This window comes from Macaca nemestrina, assembly GCF_043159975.1.
Source record: "Macaca nemestrina isolate mMacNem1 chromosome 11 unlocalized genomic scaffold, mMacNem.hap1 SUPER_11_unloc_4, whole genome shotgun sequence".
Lineage (NCBI taxonomy): Eukaryota > Metazoa > Chordata > Mammalia > Primates > Cercopithecidae > Macaca > Macaca nemestrina.
The window spans coordinates 189,738-210,412 of NW_027257575.1; the positions used below are offsets into that span (position 1 = coordinate 189,738).

The window sequence follows — 20,675 nt, forward strand, 5'->3', positions numbered from 1 at the left end:
TAGAATGTACTTCCTTTTTTCCCCCATTCACGTTAGGGTGGGGATTGGACTAGAAGAGCTGTAGGATATCTTTATTTCTGATCTTAAATGAATTTTTTCTTTACTCAGTGGTTTTTTTTTTTTTTTTTTTTTTTTTGGTGAGCTGTTACTTTTTCCTTCAATGCACCGTTCTTTGGTTTGGGAAACGGGCTCTATTTGTACCGCGCTTTAAATGTACACAGTGGTTCTAAATTGCTACTTTTCGTTAAAGTTTGATATAACATCTTAAATAAGATGTCATCCATAATTGAGGCACAGTCTGAGGCCTGGAGACCCCTCTTGTCACTTCCAGCCGTGTCTCCTTCCCTGGCCACGTTGTCCGTGGCCACATCTCCTCCCCCCACCACGCCGTGTCATCCCCCCACCACGTCACCTCTGGTCACATCAACTCCCTCCCGGCCACATCACCTCAGGCCTCACTGCCTGCCTCCCTGCCTCCCTGGTAGCCTCTGTGATTCCTGCTGTCTACCCTCCCGTGGGTCTGTTCAAGGCTCCTTCCCCGTTTTCTGCTCCTGAGTGGGTCTCGGGGCCTGGATGTTTCAGAGGATGCAAGTTTCTTCCCTTCCAGCCGCGGGTCTCTGAGCGAGAAGTCCAGAGAGGGCACTAAGCTCTCCTTACCCACCTGGGGGCCCCGAGCCCTGACCGCCGACCACCAGGGCTTTTCTGCAGGGTGTGGGGCAGACTCATGCGTGAATTGGACTAAAAAGGTCCTTCCAGGAATCCTTGTTTTAAGTGCACTGGAGCAGAGATGGGGAGAGGGGACCACCGGGTTTGCTCAGAATTTGGCCCTGCTCACAGCCAATGAGGCAACATAAGCACCTCCTAAATGAAGCATTCCATACACTGATTTTACACATGACGGTTGTGATGGCTGGAAAAGGCTTCACACGGTGAGTGAGTTTGAGCTGCATTTGAAGGAAGAACAGGTCCCTGCCGGTGGAAATGAAAGATAAGGGTGACCCAAGCCATCAGCAGCAGCGGGGGTGGGGTGGTGCAGACTCCCCATGGATGGTGGGCATGGCTGAAATGCAGGAGAGGGCAGGGGTGCGAAGGAACAGCAGGGCGGCAGTAAAATTCCCCTGCAGAGAGGGGACGTGACTGAGATATTACCACATGTATACAACTGAGAGATGATCTGAGGATGATTTCTGGGAGCCTATGGGAAGAGCACGTGGTCATCATCAGTTCCCGGGATCTCTTTTTATGAAGTGAAAACAGTCATGCCTCTGCCTATCTTGTGAGCTGTTAAGATGAAATCGGATAATCTTCAGCGAGCCTTGTAAATGCTAAAGGTTATGACAGACTGTTCCAGCCTGATTGTCTCCACCCTCCTTTCCTATTCGGTAACGTGAACCCTGCTGGGTACCTCCCTATCTGCCTGGCTTCCTGCTCCATAACGTGAGCCTTGAGTACTTGCTGGGTACCTCGCTGTCCACCTTCCTTCCTCAGTAACGTGAGCCCTGAGTATTTGCTGGATACCTCGCTGTCTGCCATACAGCTGGCTGTAGAATTGTCAAACGCACTTGACTGGCACATAAACAAAAGTGCTCGCCAGGCCTTGGGAGGGCTTTGTGACATGTGGGTGCCTTCCGTTCCCTGTTAGGCTGGAGCTGCAGGAGCCCTCCTAGACCAGGCAGAGGACCAAGGCTGTGGCCTCGGGGTGGGGACTGGGGGAGCTCGCTGGGTTTATTGTGTGGGTGAGAGCAAACTTCAGTCCCGCTGTGGCATTGGGATTCAGGGTTCCTTCTGGATTGTTTTGAGTGAGAAACAGGAAGTGTGCACAGGTGCGTCTTCTGCGGATTTTATGGTTATCTTGGGAGAGCACTGGTGCCTCTGAGCTATGAACCTGCAGAACCACTTCTTCCACTAACGGCCGCCTTTATAGAAAGAATGAGTTACAAAAGATGCCACTTCAGATGGAGGTATTTGCAGGTGTGGCCTGAAAAATGAACAAAATGACTTTCATCTCAAGGAAAGTACCTTACATTTTTCCCAATGATAGACATTTGAGCTTTCCAGCAAATATTAAAATATAAAAATCTTGTGTCTACCACTTTCTCATGTGATTAATGATGATATTGATGCGTTTTTTTGTTTTTTTGTTTTTTTTAACATAATAACGAAATGTGGAAGCTGCTCATAACTCTGAATCAATGTTATCTAACCAATGTGTGATTACAAAATCGTGTGGTGGTAAAAGCCATTCGATTGCAGGACGGACCAGTCGACTTAGAAGGAATTGGGGCAGAAAGATCCCACGACCAGAGCACAGACTGTGTTGCAGACAGCCTGTACGGAAGTGCCACTTGTTATATTTGGCAGCAGAGAATACCTAAAGTGATCTGAAAACACAGTGAAAATACTGCTTCCTAATTGTATATCAGCATGGGGTCGGACTTTCTTCATAAACTTCAGCCACGGCTCTGCAGCCCACTGAACGCAGATGCAGGCATGAGAATCCTGCTGTCTGAGGTGCAGAGATGTTAGGTGTTTTCACAGCAGCACAAACTGTTGCCACGCTGCTGCTTATTTTGGAAAATGGTTTCTTCTTTAAGACTCTGTTAAGATATAATGACTTTATCCTCGTAAAATAGTTACCTTTTTTTTTTTTTTGGAGGCGGAGTCTCCAAAAAAAAAAAAAGCAAGCTCTGCCACCCAGGCTGGAGTGCAGTGGTGTGACCTCAGCACACTTCAACCTCTGCCTCCTGAGTTCAAGTGATTCTTGTGCCTCAGCCTCCCTAGTAGCTGGTACTACAGGTGTTCGGGACCATGCCAGGCTAATTTTTGTATTTTAGTAGAGACGGGGTTTCACCATGTTGGCCAGGCCGGTCTCGAACTCCTGACCTCAAGTGATCCACCTGCCTCTGCCTCCTAAAGTGCTGGGATTACAGGCATGAGCAGCCACCACTCCCGGCCTGATGAGAAAGCTTTTTTGTGCTCTTTAATAAAGTGCAAAGGGTTCCTGAGACCCAAAAGTTTGAAAACCACTGGTTTAAACTGACAAAATTGTCCACGATTCTTCAGTGTATCTTCTAATCTGCTGATGGAGAAAGGATGGTAAGGGTTGCTTTGCTTTTTGCCTTTCACAACTCAATGGTGCCGGGACAACTGGGGTATCCACATGGAAAAGGATGGACTGGACCCTTCCTCACCATACAAGCAAAGCTCAACATGGATCCAACGTAAGGAGCTGACTGGGACCCATTCTGTCAGTCTGCTGGGTACCATAACGGACACCACAGACCGTGCGACTTAGACAATAGCATCTTGTTTCCTTTTTCCTGGAGACTGGAAGCCTGGGATCAAGGTGTGGGCAGGGTTGGATTCTCTGGGGCCTCACCCCATGCTGTGTAGACGGCGTCTTCTCTGTATCTTCACAGGTTTCTCTTATGTGCATGGAGCACTAAGTACTGTGTCTAAATTCTCTTAACACCAGTCATACTGGATCAGGGCCTACTCTTAAGATCTTATGGGACCTAAATTGCCAAGCTAAGTCCCTGTATCTAAATACAGTGACATTTTAAGTTTCTGGGGTTGTGACTTTAACATGGGAATCTTGGGGGGGGGGGAATGGGACAGTTAAGCCCATGACACCTTTAGGGGAGACTCCTCGAGAAAATGTTAGGTTGGATTAGGCAATGTTTCCTTGGATGAGACATCTAGAGCTATAACAAGCAACTGAAGGATAAAAGATGGTATCAAAATTAAAAATGTTCATTTCAGAGGATACTATTAAAGTAAAAAGACAACCCACAGAACAGGATACATTATCACGATAAGGACCTGATATCAAGAATATATGTAAAACCTCTTAATAAAAATCCAGTTTAAAAATGGACAAAGGATTTGAATAGACATTCTCCAAAGAAAGACATATAAATGCCTTAAAAAGCACATGAGATGTTTAGCAGAATTCGTCATCTTAGAAATGGAAATCAAAACCACCGTGAGATACCACTTCACAACCACTGGGATGGATAAAATCCCAGTATTGGACAGTGACATGGTGGTGAATTTGGGAAAACTGAAATCTTGATATATTGCTAGTGGGAAGGGAAGTAAAATGGTACAGTTGATTTGGAAAAGTCTGTCCGTTCCTCAGAAAAGTTAAGCATGAAATCACCATACGACCCAGGAATTTCACTCCTAGGCATATGCCCAAGAAAATTGAAAACATTTTTACAAAAAAAAATCTTATGCAAGAATCTTCATAGCAGCATTATTCGTAGTAGTAGAAACAGTCCAGGTGTCTGTCAAGAGGTCACTCACTGTGAGATTCCACTCACCTTGGACGTGAAAGATGCCAGCACCGAAGGTCACGCCAAAGGTCACGCACTGTACGATTCTCCTCACAACAGATGTCCAGAATGGGCAAATCCAGAGAAACGGAAGTCGGCTGGCGATTGCCAGGTGCTGGCGGAAGGAAGGAGCAGGTGCTGACTCTTAATGGGTTCAAGGTTCTTTGGCCCGTGGTGAAAAAGTCCCAGAATTACATACTAGTGGTTGATGTGCAGCTTTGAGAATATGCTAAAAAAACTGAATTGTATCCTTTAATATTGGGGCTTTTATGGTTTTAAATTCCTTTCAATTTCAAAAGGAACTCAAGAACTTCTTTGGTGTTGATATTTAGATGGTGAAAGAGACAGTATCCAAAACAAGTTACTATGTAACTCACGTCGCCAGAGTTAAACTTCATTTTCTGAGGATCTTAAAGGAAGTGTGTGAGCCTAGGAGACACAACGATCCTATACTAGATGTTACACCCCATCTTACTGATTTCTATCTCACAGAACCATATTCAGGGAAAACCGACATGTAAACGTGAGCTGAATGCTATGCAGAGGCACACTCTTCTTACCGGGATGATCTTTAGTGGTACAGTAAGAGATGAGGTCATAGCAACGTTAGTTTCGTTAGTTTAATTTCCATGGCAACAGGAGGAATTTGGCACATCGGATGAGTTAGATCTCCCTGCACAGCTCCTAATGGGGTTGCCCATTTCTGTGTGGTGTCTGTGTATATTCTCGCTGTGGAAATAAGTGATAGCACCTGCACAAACACTTGCCTGGAAACGCGCATGAAGCTGGTGAAGGCAGAGGACAGGCAAGAGGGAAGCATGGCTCAGCTCTGGCAAAGAAGACCGTTATTCCGAACGCAGAAGATTCAGGAACACAATCCTTGGGAAAACTGGTGATGTCCGTGGATCTCACCACTGTCGGGTTGTATCTGTGCAGCCAGTTACCGGAGTTGTCAGAACCGCACGTGTTGGTATTGGTATCATCACTCAACGCTTCTGACTTTTCCTGGTGCTGAGGATGACTGCATGTGGCGGAAGGAAAGTACTGACCTAGCACGGATCATCAGATCCCAGTTCTTTTTTATGAAGGGGGGGCAGGATTAGAACCACCCCCCCCCCACACACACACACTCCCCAATCCTGTAAGGACTGGGATCTGATGATCTGTGCTGTCGAGAGAGGCAGGGTTAGAACACCCCACTCCCCAATCCCATTATTGAAAATAATAGTTGGATTGGGAGGGTTTTTTCTCCTAAGGTTGAAGCTGTGCATTTCTGGAGCCTGGGCTGTCAGCCATGGTGGCTGGGGAATGCTGGGGCTGTGGTCCTCCAGCCGTTGGCAGCCCTGCTGGTGGGTCCTGCCTCTTTGACACAGTTCATTTCTGAAGCTTGCTTTCCCCGGTGTTGGAAGTAGCAGCACTGGAAGAATGGCCGCCTTCCTACAGCGAAGCTGTGCCAGGAGAGGAGAAGACACAGAGCGTCTGTTCAAGGACGTGACGTTCTGGGCACCGCACCATGCGTTCTGCTTCTCAGCTGTGCCTCCTGGTTGATGTTACCATCACCTGGCATTTCCCAGGAGGTAACTCGCAGATGTCACACTGATGGAAAGCCGCAGCAGCGCGGTTCGAGTCCAGGGCCAGCTGGAGCACATCAGCAAGGTCAGGCTGGACACATGTGCTTGCTGACAGGAAAATGACAGGAAATGTGCTTGCTGACAGGAAAATGACAGGAAGATGACAAGAAAGAGTCCCATGAGGAGAGGAACCAGTGGATTCAAGGCAGGGAACCAAAGGAGCGAGCCATCACAGGGTGGGAGGCTCAGGAGCCAGCAGGCAAGTGGGATGTGGCCTCAGGGTGCTGCTGGGTTGGTGAGGGGCCTTCTGTGACTTTTCTAAGAATGCGGTCAGTTGTAGGGATGGGTGCTGGCTCCCGGCTCCCGCAGATAAGAGCCAAGCGTCTTGCAGGAGACCAACGTGTGCACTGGGAGTTCCTAGTTGCGTGTCCCAGCATGCGGCCCAGAGGCCCCTGACAAGGCTCAGTGCACCAGGCACACAGTGGACTCTTGGTTCCTGACCCAACGAGGAAGTGAGGGAGTGAGTGAGGGCCGAGACACAGATGCAAGGATGCACGGGATGGGATGCAGTCAAGTGGAGAGTCATGCTGTGGGGTCTGGGAAATGTGTTGTGTTTGCTTCTATGTGAACAGCTGGACCTGAGCATGTCTGTGCTTTGACATTTAATCTGTACACTATCCTTGGCAGGGTGTGTATCTCTGTGGCAGAGGACACCCCGGCCACAGTGGATGTCAGCGGCGGTGGCTGGACTCACGGTCCATGAATGATGCGTGATCGAACGTGTTTGGTACATTCTCGGCTCCTGCCCAGGTATCTCCCGAGTATCGGGTGCTGTGGCTCCCCACACCCTTCCCATCTGTGTGTAGCATGACCACCATCTTCCTACCATGTGTTTGTGCTACCACGGCTGCCATGTCTAACGGGCGCTTTGCTTTCCAGCTACTTTCCTATAATCAAACTCTTGAACGACTTTGCCTGCGTTTCAGAGATGATTAGGGTATTAGTCTTTCATGATTGCTCTGAGGATTTCCAAAAGCAAATGCAACTTACAGGGTGCAAGATATTGGAAATGACAGTAATTATAGATGAGTTTTCTCAGTGTGTTGATTGTGGTAAAAGTACATAGCACTCTATTTTTAAGTGTATGGTTTGGTGGCATTAAGTGTGTTCACACTGTGGTGCCGCAATCACCGCCATCCATCTCCAGAACTTCCTGGTCTCCCCACGCTTGAAACTCGGTCTACCCAACACCAGCTCTCCTCCCGCCCCAGCTCTGGGAAGCACTACAGGTTGCTTACAAAATAGGCTTTTTCAGTAAGAGAAGGGGAAGGAAAAGAGCTCTAAAGACTGTCTTGAGATTTGAGGAAGTGTTTTAGGTTTTGCTGTCTGGTCCCCGGTGTAAAGGAACTATTGCAGACGTGGGAAGGCGAAGGTCTGTGATCTCAGGAAGTGCTGGGCTGGGCAGCTTTCCCGCTGTGACAGGGGCACTTGCCCTCAAACCCGCCTGAGATAATCGCGTGAGGATGGTGCTGCATTGTGACAGCTCTGAACTTGGTCTCCTTGAACGTTGCCAAGTACATAAGCTTTGGCTGTTACCATCTAGTGTCTGCGGGAGACCTAGAATTTGAACATTGTTGACTTTAGAACACTCTCATTTTTATAACACTCTACCTGTTCTCATCAATAGGAAATATGCTGTGTCCTTTTTTTTAATGCCTTAATATTCTGTGTTGCCGTGGCAGTAGTTGCAGCGGACGCTACTTCCGGTTCATGGTCATCGCCAAACACAAGCTTCTGGAAACCGTGTGAAAAATGAAGGGGAAAGTGCTTTTCTGCAAAGGGCTTTTTTGAACATCTTGTTTTTTTCTGGAATATCTGTTGTGGTGTAAAACGTTTTCATATTTAGGGGTTTGTAACCTGTTTTATACTGGTTAGCTTTGAAACCCCATGTTTTTGCGTGTCATGGGGCTGCTTTATCCTATTCTATAATATAGCTGGTTTGCAAAACTATTGGTTATTTCACTTTAAAAACCAAAGCAGCTTACAGATTGAGTGTGATTCCTGTAAGAATTTAATTGCAAAATTGATTTGTGTTCAATAAGCTTACTGGAATGGCTAGATCCGTGGACAAAACGATAAGAACATGTCAAGTCTCTGGGCCAGGAAGGACTTCCAAATAATACAAGTGATACACAGTAATTTCTTAACAAACGATTAGATTTAGTACATAACTGTTTAAAACCTCCATATTTTCTATTATTGCCATTCCACAGTGCCCATGGGGGTAGGCTGCAGGACTGCCTATGGAATCCAAGGTCTGTGGACACTCAGGCCCCTGCAATAAAATGGCATCATGTTTGCATATGACATATGCACATCCTCCTGCAGACAGTCATGTCAGGGTTGCTCGTAACAGCTATACCATGCACATGCCATGCGAGTAGTTGTTTAATGAATAATAAACTCTGAATGCTTAGTACAAACACATTAAAAAAAAAATCTTGATCTACGGTTGGTTGAATCCACAGGCCTGGAACCCCGGGAGAGAGTATAAACTCTAGAAGCAAAACGAACAAAGCACTTGAGGTCAGCAGTGACGGGTGTGGGATCACGCCGAATCTCATGTGTTTTGCTGTCTGTGTCACTGTGTCCCGTGTAAACGGGAATCATTTGTAGCTTAAGGTAAAATAGGTAACAGGAAACACTACAGAGTGGGCACGAAGGCGCGCCCCTCATTACCCCGTGTTACAGCCAAGCATCTGCCTCCTGGGGAAGGATCTGTTCTGTGGGGAGACTAGACGTTGATGATTTCCAGATGTGTGAAGGGAAACGCCCTCCGAGAAGCGTGGCTTTGGCCGGAGCACATCAGACGAGAGTTAGCGTGGCATGGAGTTTCCACAGTGCCCCTCAGGCCTGCTGCTTCTCTCCTCTCCCCACTCCTGGCCCTGACTCTTACCAAGGGAGGAAAGTTCAGCTCCAGCTGAGCCCCGCACAGGGCTGTGGGTCTCTAGGGCAGGTGCCCACCTTCGCCTGAGCAGGCTGTGTCAGAGGAGGGTCTGGCTGTACTTGAGCTGTGAGAGATGCTCTCAGAGATCCAGCATCCTGAAAACCCAGGTGCTGAAGGTTCCTCCTCCACTGTCCTGCGGGGAAGGGGGTCTTATCCTGCTTCCCCTCAACCCGAGCTGACTTCTTGTCTGTTCTGTACACCTAGTTTGTCAGAGCAATTATTGTTAATCATCTAGCAGACAAACACCATAAGGTGACAGCCTGGGAGGGTAGAGGGGGCTGGAAGGTAGTTTCCTGAATAACAGCGTTCAGTTTCCTGTTTTGCCATCATTTTGCCCAAGGTCCCCAGATAATTGAAATGTTGTCAGCAAAACACCCATTTTTTATTTGTATCTGAGGTCCCCCCCCCTTTTAAGGAATGGGTGCAAACTTTTAACCAGGGACCTGACAAAAAAGAAGGATTTATTTGCAAAGTGAAGGTCGGGGATGGTTGGCATTTGCCATCTGTGACTAGCAGGGACCCAGGCTGCTTCCGTTCTGCCGCCTGACTCCGGACCCTCCAGCTCCTGCCCCTGTTCCCACCAGCAGGAAGAGGAGCGGGAAGGTGCCTTTTCCCCTTTAAGGGGATGAGGTGAGAGTTGCACCTGCCAGTTTGCTAGTCCCTGGGGTGATTCTCCAGCATGGGTGGGAGTTGGGTTTGGAGGCCTGAGCCCCGTGAAGCTGGGGTTGCTGTTCCCTGAGCAGCAGGAAACTGGACTCTGGGAAGTGGGGTCAGAGGGTAGCATCCTCAGGAGGGGCCTCTCGTCCCATTTGACATCTTCACTGCAAAAGGGGGTGTGGGCTTCATGGTCCATTGACAAATAGAACGTTACTTTTGTGTTGTTTTTTAAGCACATCGAATCCTAATTCCTTTGGCCTTTACTAAAGTGGCATTTTGTAATTCCACATGATTTCATTGATATACTCGCAGGAGAGAATGCTTCCTGTAAACCAGAAGGATCTCTGAGACGGTTCTCGGCCCATAGAGAGTTCATTTTCCCAAGGTTAAAGACACAGCCTCAGGCGGGGTTGAGGACACACTGCGGCAGACTCAGGAAGTCCTGGACATGTGCCCAAGGTGTTTGGGGCACAACTTGGTCTTGCACATTTTAGGGAGACGTGAGACATCAATATATTTGAGATGGACGTTGGTTTGGTCCAGGAAGGGAGGGACGGCTCGAAGTGGGGAGGGGTTTCCAGGTCACAGGTAGATCAGACAAATGCGTTTCTGGTGCATCTTTCCAGAGGAAGCAGCCAGATCCACATTTATCTCCGTGTGCAGATGGGGACTTTGAATTCTCTCCTCTGTCCATGGAGAATTTCCTTGTGGATCGGTTGTGAGGGAGGTATGTGGCTTTTTTTTCCCTCCCCCCAGTAGCTGTCTCTGTTAGGAAGAGCATGGGAGGCAGGTTTGCTCTAAGCTCTTCCTCACGTTGACGTCCCTTTAGCGTAGTGATTTTGGGGTCCTGAGATGTATTTTCAATTTCATCTTTTCTGAACACACTGGCACTCTAAACAGTATTGTAGGAGGCATCTAACTTACTTAGAAGAAGAATCTATTTGGAAGGACTTGAGCACATTCGTCCTTGAGAGAACCAAGCCTTTGTTTAGTTTGCTTTGCCCCGAGGCTGTTATGCTGCCCTGGGCTGTGCGGCCTTAGAAAGCTGTGCCCCTCTGAGCTCCTGCCTGTGGAATCTGGTGACTTTGAAGTTAATCCAGCAGCTACATGTTTTGGAAAGCAGATTGCCTCTTAGTGTTGGTGATTATGATTCTAGCACTAGAATTACACTGTGTATTTTCCACCTTCTTACTTTGTCTCCTCATACACTGAGATGCTGCTGCATTTGCTCTTAGGCTTCACTGAGGGAGGGTCAGTTCTGACCCTTTCTTAGATATTGACCTTGAACGGACAGAATCGAGATTCAGAAAAACTCTCGAGCTGTGAGAGTGTGCTGATATCTATGTAAGTGGGGTTCATGTGTCAAACTCAGGTTTAAGAAAAACCAATTCTAGGCTGGGCATAGTGACTCACACCTGTCATCCCAGCACCTTGGGAAGCTGAGGTGGGCAGTTCACTTTTGAGCCCAGGAATTCAAGACCAGCCTCGGCAACATAGCAAGACCCTGACTCTACAAAAAAATTAAATAGGAGTGGTGATGTATACCTGTGGGCCCAGCTACTCGGGAAGCTGAGGCTGGAGGATCACCCAAGCCTGGCAGGTTGAGGCTGCAGTGAACCATGATAGCACCACTGTACTTATGGTGCACTGTTCCTCAGTGACAGAAGAACAACCACCCCCCCACACACAAAAGGTATCAATTCATGCAGTGGCCAGTTCTGCTGGGACCACCGTTGACGCTACTCTGGGCCTCACGGTGTGAGAAGAGTCTGTCCAGCGGCGAGAAGGAGTGGCTTGAAGGCTTAAAAGCCAGTTGTTGTGGTTCAGCATGACTGCGGGTGTGGAGTTGGGGGCAAGGCTCTCCATGGCATGAGTGGGTAAACGGATGGGCTTCCAGAAGGAGCCCCTGTGACTTTGCCTGGTTTACATCCGTCCAATACAAATCCACAGGCTCTTACTCTAGAAGCTTCTGCCAGGGCTGATGGACTGGCCTGGGCACAGAGGGTGCCCTCAGAGCCTCAGGGTGCCGTCTGGTTTAGGAAGAGCACTGAGTCACCTAGATCTAGGATTCAAGACACTACAAGGGGACTCGTCACACTCGGAGCTGCAGCCATCTGCATTCTAGACTTGGTTCTAGGCGAAGTATTTTGGAGCCTGTTGGTACCCTGTGTTCTGTTTATGTGTAAAACAAGTTAGAGTTATAACTAGTTAAAACCTATTTTTAAAATATTGCCACAGAATATGGCAATTGTGGTGGAGCCTGGCCAGAGACTCCCACACTTGGACGCTGCCGCGTGCTGGGGCTGCAGGCGTTGACTGCATCGGCTGTCCCTCCCGGCGTGTCTGTGTTCTTGACACGGGAGCCCATCGAGGCTTGGCCTGTGGGACCCATGCAGCCGTTTGTCTCCGTGTGCCTCTGAGGTTCCGCAGACTTCACGGTCCCGTGGCAGAGTGTATGGTATCTGCTTCATCCTGATCTCCCCAAACCCCAGGACAGGCCAAGAGTTCCTTACACACAACTGCAGAGGGCCCCGTGGCGTGGATTTGCGGTGACACAGCCCTTCCCCAGCTCGGCCTTCGTCTCCAGAGTTGGCTTTAGCATGATAGAAGCTTCCTTCAGACTGGGGGGCCCTGAAGCTTTGGTAGTAGGAATTCAGTGACCAGCACGGATGACATCCCGTTTCTCTGTATTTTTAGCAATAGTTGTTAACGTGACCACGAGATGTACAGAGGAAGGAAAAAGGAGGTTTTATTTTCAGAGTAACACTCTGTGCTTTGGGAAATGTGGTCTTGGGGGAGCTGTAAGCATACGCCCCTCAGGAGGAAAGGAGGCCGCGGCGTTACACGTTCCGGGGTTTGTTGGTTGTGTGTGTTCATCGGGCTCAAGGAATGTCTGAACGTTTACAGGGAAAGTGGGGTTTGTTCATCCGGTTCGTGTAATGTCTGAACACTTACAGGGAAAGTCTAGCACACATGCAGTGAGTTAACCTGTAACATCCATGTTCGCCTTGGGGCGAGCGTAACATTTGAAATGAGGTGGACTGGGCGTGTCATGTACAAAGGTGAGCTGTTGGGCGCAGACGTTTATGCGCAGCCTCAGTCACAGCCAGGACTGGCTCAGGGTCTGCAGCTTGTGGTGGGAAAGGACACTCACGAGGCCATTCTGTCCAGTCGGGGCTGCCGGCAGGGTCCCAGGGTGGGGCTGTCTGGTCAGCCAGCGTCTGGAGTCCACCCAGGTCCCGTGGGCGGCATTTCTCTAAACCAGGCTTCTGATTGTGGAGGAGACTTCATGCTGGTTAACAAACTGTATAGGAGTAGTGCCGTGCGGCTTTGGGGTCGACCTTCCCTATGATGCCTGTTACATTTCTCTCCAGACCTCATCATAGCCACAGAGATTGTACCTCGTCTGACAGTAGGGGGTGCCATGTTGATATAGTAATTTATTGTATTAAACTTTTTATTACGATATTAATAATTTTTTTTTTCTTTTTAAAGAGATAGGGTATTGCTGTGTTACTCAAGCCAATCTTGAACTCCTGGCCTCAAGCAATCCTCCCACCTCGGCCTCTCAAAGTGCTGGGCTTATAGACGTGAGCCAGTGCACCCAGCCTACAGCCATGTTTTTAAAACTCAGCACTTTAATACTACTCCTTTCACCCCCTCAAGCAGGCTAGTTGGCCTTGTGCAAACTGGGGTGTCACGATCTTAGCCCCCCCTTTTATTTTTCGCTTTGGCCTCAAGATCTGATGAGAACAGCAGTTACAAAATGGGCATTAGGTGATTCTTCTGTTACTAAAGCCAGAATTCTCACTAGTTAGACATGTTTGTCCCCAGGATCCCAGAAAGCTGCTTTGAATCAAGCCCGTAGCAAATAAGTAAGGAACTAAACTCTTGGTCCTCTGCTTAGTACCAGGGGAATGGGTTAGTTGCTGATACCCTTTGATCTGTGCTCACGTGCTGCATCTCGTCACGGGAAGCAGAGTCGCCCTGTGGAATAAAGCCCAGTTCCCGGTGGCAGGTCGAGATGCTCGGGGCTGTCAGTCCCTTATACAGCGGCAGACTTGGAGACTCAGCATCGCGTGCAGAGCCCGGGCAACCAGAGTGTATCCACTTTAGAAACCACACGGATGGTCGGTAAGGCGGACGTCCGGGCATATGGCCTTGATAGGCCCACTGCGAGGTGAATTAGGAATTCGTTAGCAAAGAAATCAAACTCGCCTGTGGGTCCCAGCTGCTTGGAAGGTTGAGGTGGGAGGATTGCTTGAGCCAGAAGGTCAAGGCCACGATGAGCCATGATTGTAATACTGCACTCTGGCCTGGGTGACATAGCGAGACTCTGACTCAAAAAAAAAAAAAAAAAAAAAAAAACACCAAAAAACCCCCCAAACCTTACTCTTCATAGCAGGAGGGAGAATTTGTCAAAGTAACTGCAACAAAATCTTAGATGATATAATTTCAGTCGCTAAGTGAGCTGTCCAGCCCACGTGGCTGGCTCACAATGCAACAGAGCCAGGTGCTGCTGCAACTGCCCCGCCACCCGATCACTTGTGGACATTTTCTGTTTTCCCATATCTCCCTTTTGGATACATAGCTCGCTACTTTATAGCTAAGCATCAGTAAAACAGGTTGTCTATTTTGAAAAGTAACTCTTATGTCTTTTAAGGACAGAAAATGAAGCCGGTGACAATAGCATGGCGACCTGGTGAATAGATTTAGAGGAATATTTAATACTTAGCACCACGCTGATCCCTTCTTCTCTCATGCTTAGTTACAGCTACCGCCTCCTAGGACAGAACACTTTCAGTTCTGTGAGTAGGAATTAAACATGTTCTAAATCAGAAGTTTTAGTTAAGCAGTATTTTATGTGAATGCCTAGATCCTAAGTGTTCACTGTACTGGTGTGTGGTGTTGAAGAAGGAAGGAGGGCTTGGGGCCGCATCTATGGTGCAGTGTCCGGGTTCCCATATGTGAGATGAAGGCCATGAGACACGGCCTGGAAGGTTCAGACTGTGGGATTGAATGGATCTACCCACTCCTGGAAAGCCTCAAGTCTAACTTGACTTGGGCTGGTTTTAGGGAGATGGTGGCAGCGCTGTCCTCACAGGTTACCGGGAGGGGCTCTGGCACCGTCCCCGTCAGGTGTCTCATGATCAGTCCAGCTTGCTCATCTCAGAAGCTGCTGGTCGTGTTCTCGCTCCTGTTGTTTGTTGCGTGTTATTTAGGTTCTGTTCATGTGGGGACCTAGGAAGTTCCACAGTGAGAGGAGAGCCGCTGAGCCGCCTTCCTGCCTGGATGCCAGCCCCACGGAGGACCGTAACTGCTTGAGGTTGGCTTCTGCCCCCGGCCTCACCTGTGGAGGCATTGATGCAGTGGTACTTTCTAAGCTCCTGGGACACACAGCGCTGTTGTGTGGATCCACAGGCCACTGTGGCGTCCGAGCACGTGCTCCCGGAGGAGAGGACTCTGCGGGCACTGATAGTGGGAGCTGGCTGAGAGTCCAGCGAGTGAGACTCCCTGTGACGTGCACAGCTGCCATCTGCACAGCCCCTCCTGAGGCCAAGATGGTCGTGCGATAAATGCACAAAGCGCATCTCCAGCAAAAAGCCGCCGAGTGTCCACATCCAGGATATCCATCACGGTGCCTTTTTGGTGTTAATACGATGAATGTGAGCAGCAGGTGGTCTGCGTTCTGGGTGTGTGTGACTGTGCCACTGCAGTTTTGTTCTCATGTCTTGATGAGCATGAACGGTTCCTGACGAGGGTAGGTAAGGATGCTGTGACCTGAGACTCTGCAGTATTGTAGCTTGAGGAACCAAGGAGTTTTTCTCTTTTGCAAACCCATCAAGGAGGATATTCCAGGCTGGTGACTGCTCCATGAGGTATTCAGGGATCCAGGTTTCTTCCCGACCCCTGCTCTGCGTTCCCAGGGACACGGCTGTCCTTGCCGTGGTTAGGAAGGTGATTACCACGCTGGCGTGGGAGGCTTAAGGTGAGAGTGGCCGTGATTTACCTAATCTACATAATAGCAGGGAGCTTGGGAGTAAAGTGTAGCCATGGCCTGGAGGATGGATGATGGATATTGGTGAACGACTGGCTGCACTCACCGCAGCTGGCCCAGGAATGGGGAAGGATGGCTGAGTATGCCGTTCAACGGTACCTGGTTCTTTCAGATTTGACTTCCTTATGGATTTTCTGCTGTAAAGAGGAGAGAGCCTGTGGTTCTAGGCCAAGCATCTCACTCATCTCATAACATCTTGTATCCCTTAGCCAACATTTATGTCAAGTTTCAGAAGTCCTATCAAACTGGCAAGCATTTCTCAATTTGGTTTAACCATTGGATTTTATATCTGTGTGTGCATGTCTATTTTACATCTATGTGGTTATTTGACACTCTGTAGTACCTTTGTAATAGGTTCTATTTGGTGGAAGTTACTTTCAACAAACCCTTGCTGCTACTTGAATTTTCAAGGTTGCAAGTAGAAAGGAGAGAATAAAAACGACATCTTCTCTAATTTTAAAATTTGTTGTTTCTCAAATCACACCAGAAGTACAGATATTACAAATTACAAAAGCAGCCAGAATCAAGTTTAAGAGATTTCTGGGTGATTGTGGCTAATCAGCAGTATTTGCTGAGGTGTGTGCAGCAGAGCAACATGCCAAGAAGCCCGGGACGGGGGAGACTTGGGAGGCCAGGCTGTGACTTCGGAGGTGCTGTTGCCTCAGGGAGAGAAGCTAGATGTAGAGAGGATAAATGGCCACAGGTGTGACCACCACCGTCCTTGCTGCGGTACGGAGGCCTTTGTACAGGGGCCTTTGTAGAGGGGCCTTTGTGAGCTGAGTTAAAAATCGAAATTGAGAGAGTGCAATGCATTCTTACTTTTTAAAATAAAATGCTAATAGAGAACGTTTTGTTTGTAAGAATGTAAAATGTTACATCTTTGGAATTTAAGAATAATAATTTGCTTCTGAGATCTTTGTGACTGAGATTTGAAATCTTAAGTATGGCTTTTTCTTCCATGTTTTATACATATGCACGTATACACATATATGTAAGGTATATAAAAGGAAAATAAGCATGTCTGTATTCACATTTATATACACTTCCATAATGTGTATACTTCTAGTCACACATAGGTCTAAGAGACTACGACTTGACTTGATAACCATGAGAGGGTAATTAAATAATTTACCTGCTCTTAGCCTTGCTTTTGTATGTGAGCAGGGACCCTGCGAAACGTGCCTCCCGCGTTCCAGGCCTCACACAGCCCGTGCCAGGTTTTGGGAGCAGGAGTTTGTCTGCAGCCACTTCGGGAAGCACGTGGTTGCCAGGATTGCCTGGAGCTCCAGGCTGTCTCCAGTTCCAGCCTCCCTGGGGTAGAAGCTGCCCTACCAGGGGCCTGGAGCCAGGGACCGCTCCTGAAGCGGGGGGCTCTGCTCACAGCTGGGCATGAGAACCGAGGATAGGAGGCGGAAGCAGCCTCGGGCCAGTGCACGGCCTCCCTGAAGTGCTTGCGGGAAGCCCCAGCTGCATTTTGCTGACCCCATAGACAGCACCACACTCTGTGAGATCCCCCTGGCCCACCCCTCAGGTTCCTAAAATGATTAAGGTTTCCTGAGCTGCAAATTTTTAGGTCTAGGCTTAGTATGGGTTGACGCCCATAGGAGCAGCAGATCGTGGAAAGGTGGGAACCGGGGCTGGGAGGGTGGTGACCACGGCCAAACTGAGAACCGTGGTGGGCTGGGAGGTCCATCTTCTGCCTAAAGTGTTTTTCAAACTAAAAAACATAGTGTCTCAGGAGCATGAGAGGGCAGGCCACAGATGGGGAGAACGCATCTGTAAAAGACTCATCTGATAAAGGCTGTTACCCAAACCGTGCAAGGAACTCTGAAAACTCAACAAGAAAATGAACAACCTGATTAAAAATGGTCCAAAGACCTGGACAGATACCCTAACAAAGGACATACACAGATGGCAAATCTACACGTGGAAACATGGCCCGCGTCTGATGTCATAGGGTGAGGCGTCACTGTGCACCCATCGGCGTGGCCAAAACCCGAACTCCGACACTGCCGCGTGCTGGTGGGTGTGTGGGCATCAGGACCCTCACTCATCGCTGGGGGAAGTGGGGCAGCTGCTGTGGGAGGCAGCATGGCGGTTTTCCATGGAACTAAGCTCTCCGACCACAGGAGCAATCACAGTCCTGGACGTTTACTCGGAGGAGCTGAAAGTTTACTTCCATGCGGAAATGTGCACACAGACGTTGACAGCAGCTTTATAATTGCCAAAACTAGAAAGCAACCAAGATGCCCTTCAGTAGGTGAATGGATAAACTGTGGCATGTCAGATACTGGGATATTATTCAGCACTAAAAAGAACTGGACCCCTAAGCCATGAAGACAAGGAACGATCTTAAACGCATGTTGCTAAGTGAGACTCCAATCTGGAAAGGCTGCCTGCTGTCTGAGTCCAACCACAGCACAGTCTGGAAAAGGCAAAGCTGTGGAGACAGTCAAATAGTCAGCGGCTGCCAGGGGTTGGGGAAAGGAGAGATGAATAGGAGGAGCATAGGGAATACGTAAGGTGGGAAACAACTCCAGGTGGGGCTTTCATGGGGGATGCATGCCGTTCCACGTCTGTGAAACCCACAGAGTGAGAGCAGCAGGCCGAGTCCTCGTGTGAGCTGTGGACTGTGGGGGGTGGTGCCCTGTTGATGCGGGTCTGTCGGTTGTACAGACATGCTGGTCAGGTGAGGGCAGGAGAATGATGGAGGCTGTACCTGTGCTGGGAAAGGAGATATGTGAGGACTCTCTGTACTTTCCTCTTGGTTTTGCTATGAACCAAAAACTGCTTTTAAAAATGTCTATTGAAAAGATAAACAAAAGAGTGCTGGCCAGACAACATCTGTGTGAGGGTGTGGCCTGTGTTCTACATTCAGAATTTCCGTTAGAATACACACATCTAAATTTTTCAAAGTTAAACCTTTGCATTAAGTAACTCACTACCAAGTTACAGTATCAGCTTGAGCGCTGCCAGGATGGCCAGGATCCTGTATCCTGACCAGCTTCTCCCCTTACAGGTGCAGTTGACGTCCATGGCCACATCCCAGTAAGCAGCAGGGCTGGAATCAGGAGTCAGACTTTGCGGGACAGAGAGGAAGTGAGATCTGTAAGCACGTGGCTGAGGGCCGTCAGGGGGGAGCCCATGGCAGGGGGCCGGCAGGGATGACTTTTTGATCAGTTTTCCTTATCACTGAGGCCATCTTAGACTTGGGGAGTTGGAGTCCCCACTCTCGGGTGCCTCAGACACCAAAGGCTGCTCGTAATCCTCAAGTTCCAGATGCCTCAGGGGAGGTACCAGGGTTGTTGGCTGCAGTTCCGTTATTTGCTGCTTGGTGGGATTTGCCCGCAGCATTTCTGGTTGTTTTTAAGAGCTGATGTTTGAGCTGCTTAAAATCACATATGGATGTCGATTTATCAATAAAAGTTAAGAATAGAATTTTGGTTCAAAGAGTTGTGAAAATGCTCAAGGTCGTGTACTAATGTATACATTACATTTGTGGAAATATCTAAAAGTCCAGGATTTATATTAAACACTTCTCTTGATTTTTGTAATATCTACCTGTAATTTTTCCATTTGATTAATAGATGTCAGAGGGCTTAAATTTTGAGTGCCTGAATTCACTGAAATTAAAACTTCTTACATCAAATGTAATTGAACTGAATGTAGCCAACAGTGCATGCTTTTATAAGTACTGATTAAAATATATATAAAAACACATATCCATGAACATGCAGATGGGGGCAACATATTAAACCATGGAAGTAGAATTCGTATTCTTTGTTTTCTGAGAAGACAAATTTTTAAAAAGCCAAGGGGTCTTATAACTGTCTAGTTTCCAACTTATTTACCCTAAAGTGGAAGATTGATAGCAGCAGAAGAGGAGATCCTGGGCCAGTGCAGGCTCTGGGAGCAGCGGGGTGAGTGCTGGAAGGAGCTGGCTGGAGGCAGAGCAGGGAGGTGCTCAGACAGGCCAGGACGGCCTCAGGGCACGCGGCTCAGTGAGTGAGAAAAGGTTCACATTCCTTGGAGAGCCCTTGTCTCTGCCCACGGAAAACCCAAACTCCTTCCAACGGGGATGTGCGTCTCATGTAAAAGTTGTTACTCCCAGAAAGAAAGCCAGTGGATGTAGAAATTTTACGTATGCAGAAATTATTTCAAATTTGTTTCTAACCTTATCCTTTTCTTCCCCCATCTTAATGTGTGGTGACTTTCTGCAGGTGACGCACACATCTTAGGAGAGCGCTGTATTTCAGTTGCTGTTGGCTCTGATGTGACTTTGTGGTGTCCGATGTTCTGGTTCTGAGGTTCTGCCCAGAACGTGGCTCCTCCCTGCTGAGCGTTGCTTGTTGAAGGCCCGTGTGTAAACTTACCCTGTAAGCTCGTTGACCGCAGCAGTCTTGGTTCAGAAATCTTTGGACCTCCTGAGACTCCACACAACCTTCTAAACTTTCTAGCGTGACCTTTTCATTTTAGTGTTCCCCATTAACTCAGATGTTTTCCAGAAAGTAAGTAATCTGCTGAATGCAGGGTGGGGGTGCCCTCCGTTGGCTCTGGGGAGAAGCATCGCTGTTTTTCCGGGTGGAGCTTCCCGCCCACCATGGTGTGCTCCAAGACGCAGCAGGGTTCTTTGGCAGAAGTAACCATCGAAGGCCCGTGTCTCCGTGGCAGGGTGGCTGTGGGTGTGCGGCCTCGCGGCCATACCGGCCCCTCCCCATCAATGGCACCACGGAGAGGAGCAGGGGGAGGCCTGGGATCTGTCTCCAGAGTCACAGCTGTGCTTCCGAGACTGCGTCGTCCGTTTGTAACTAGACATGCAGAGAAAGTGTTGGAGATAAGCAGGAGACGGTGTCTGTCCCTAATGAGCTCAGGTGTGCCCTTGAGAGGGTCAGGTTTCTGTGCGGCTGATCTGGACTCAGCCTGGCTGTGGCAGTGCAGGTGACTGCTGGGCTTTGGCAAGGCTGCACCCACTGTCCGTCTGAAATGGCCCCCTTCCCTGGCTCGCGGTGCCAACTGAGCCCCCAGGCCTGATTTCCCGCCACGAC

At 48.7% G+C, this 20,675-nt stretch overlaps 1 long non-coding RNA gene across 4 annotated transcripts in view; it reads left to right on the forward strand.

Moving 5' to 3' along the window:
• The window catches only part of LOC139361163 (uncharacterized), a 121,305-nt gene that overhangs the window by 70,309 nt on the left and 30,321 nt on the right, over positions 1–20,675 (forward strand). For 2 of the 4 annotated variants that reach the window (XR_011618705.1, XR_011618712.1), the window contains exon 1: positions 171–6,718. The exons of the other annotated variants lie outside the window; for them this stretch is intronic. This is a non-coding gene — a long non-coding RNA (uncharacterized lncRNA). Of the gene's footprint in view, positions 1–170; positions 6,719–20,675 lie in introns of those variants that run through there. 4 annotated transcript variants of the gene reach the window in all.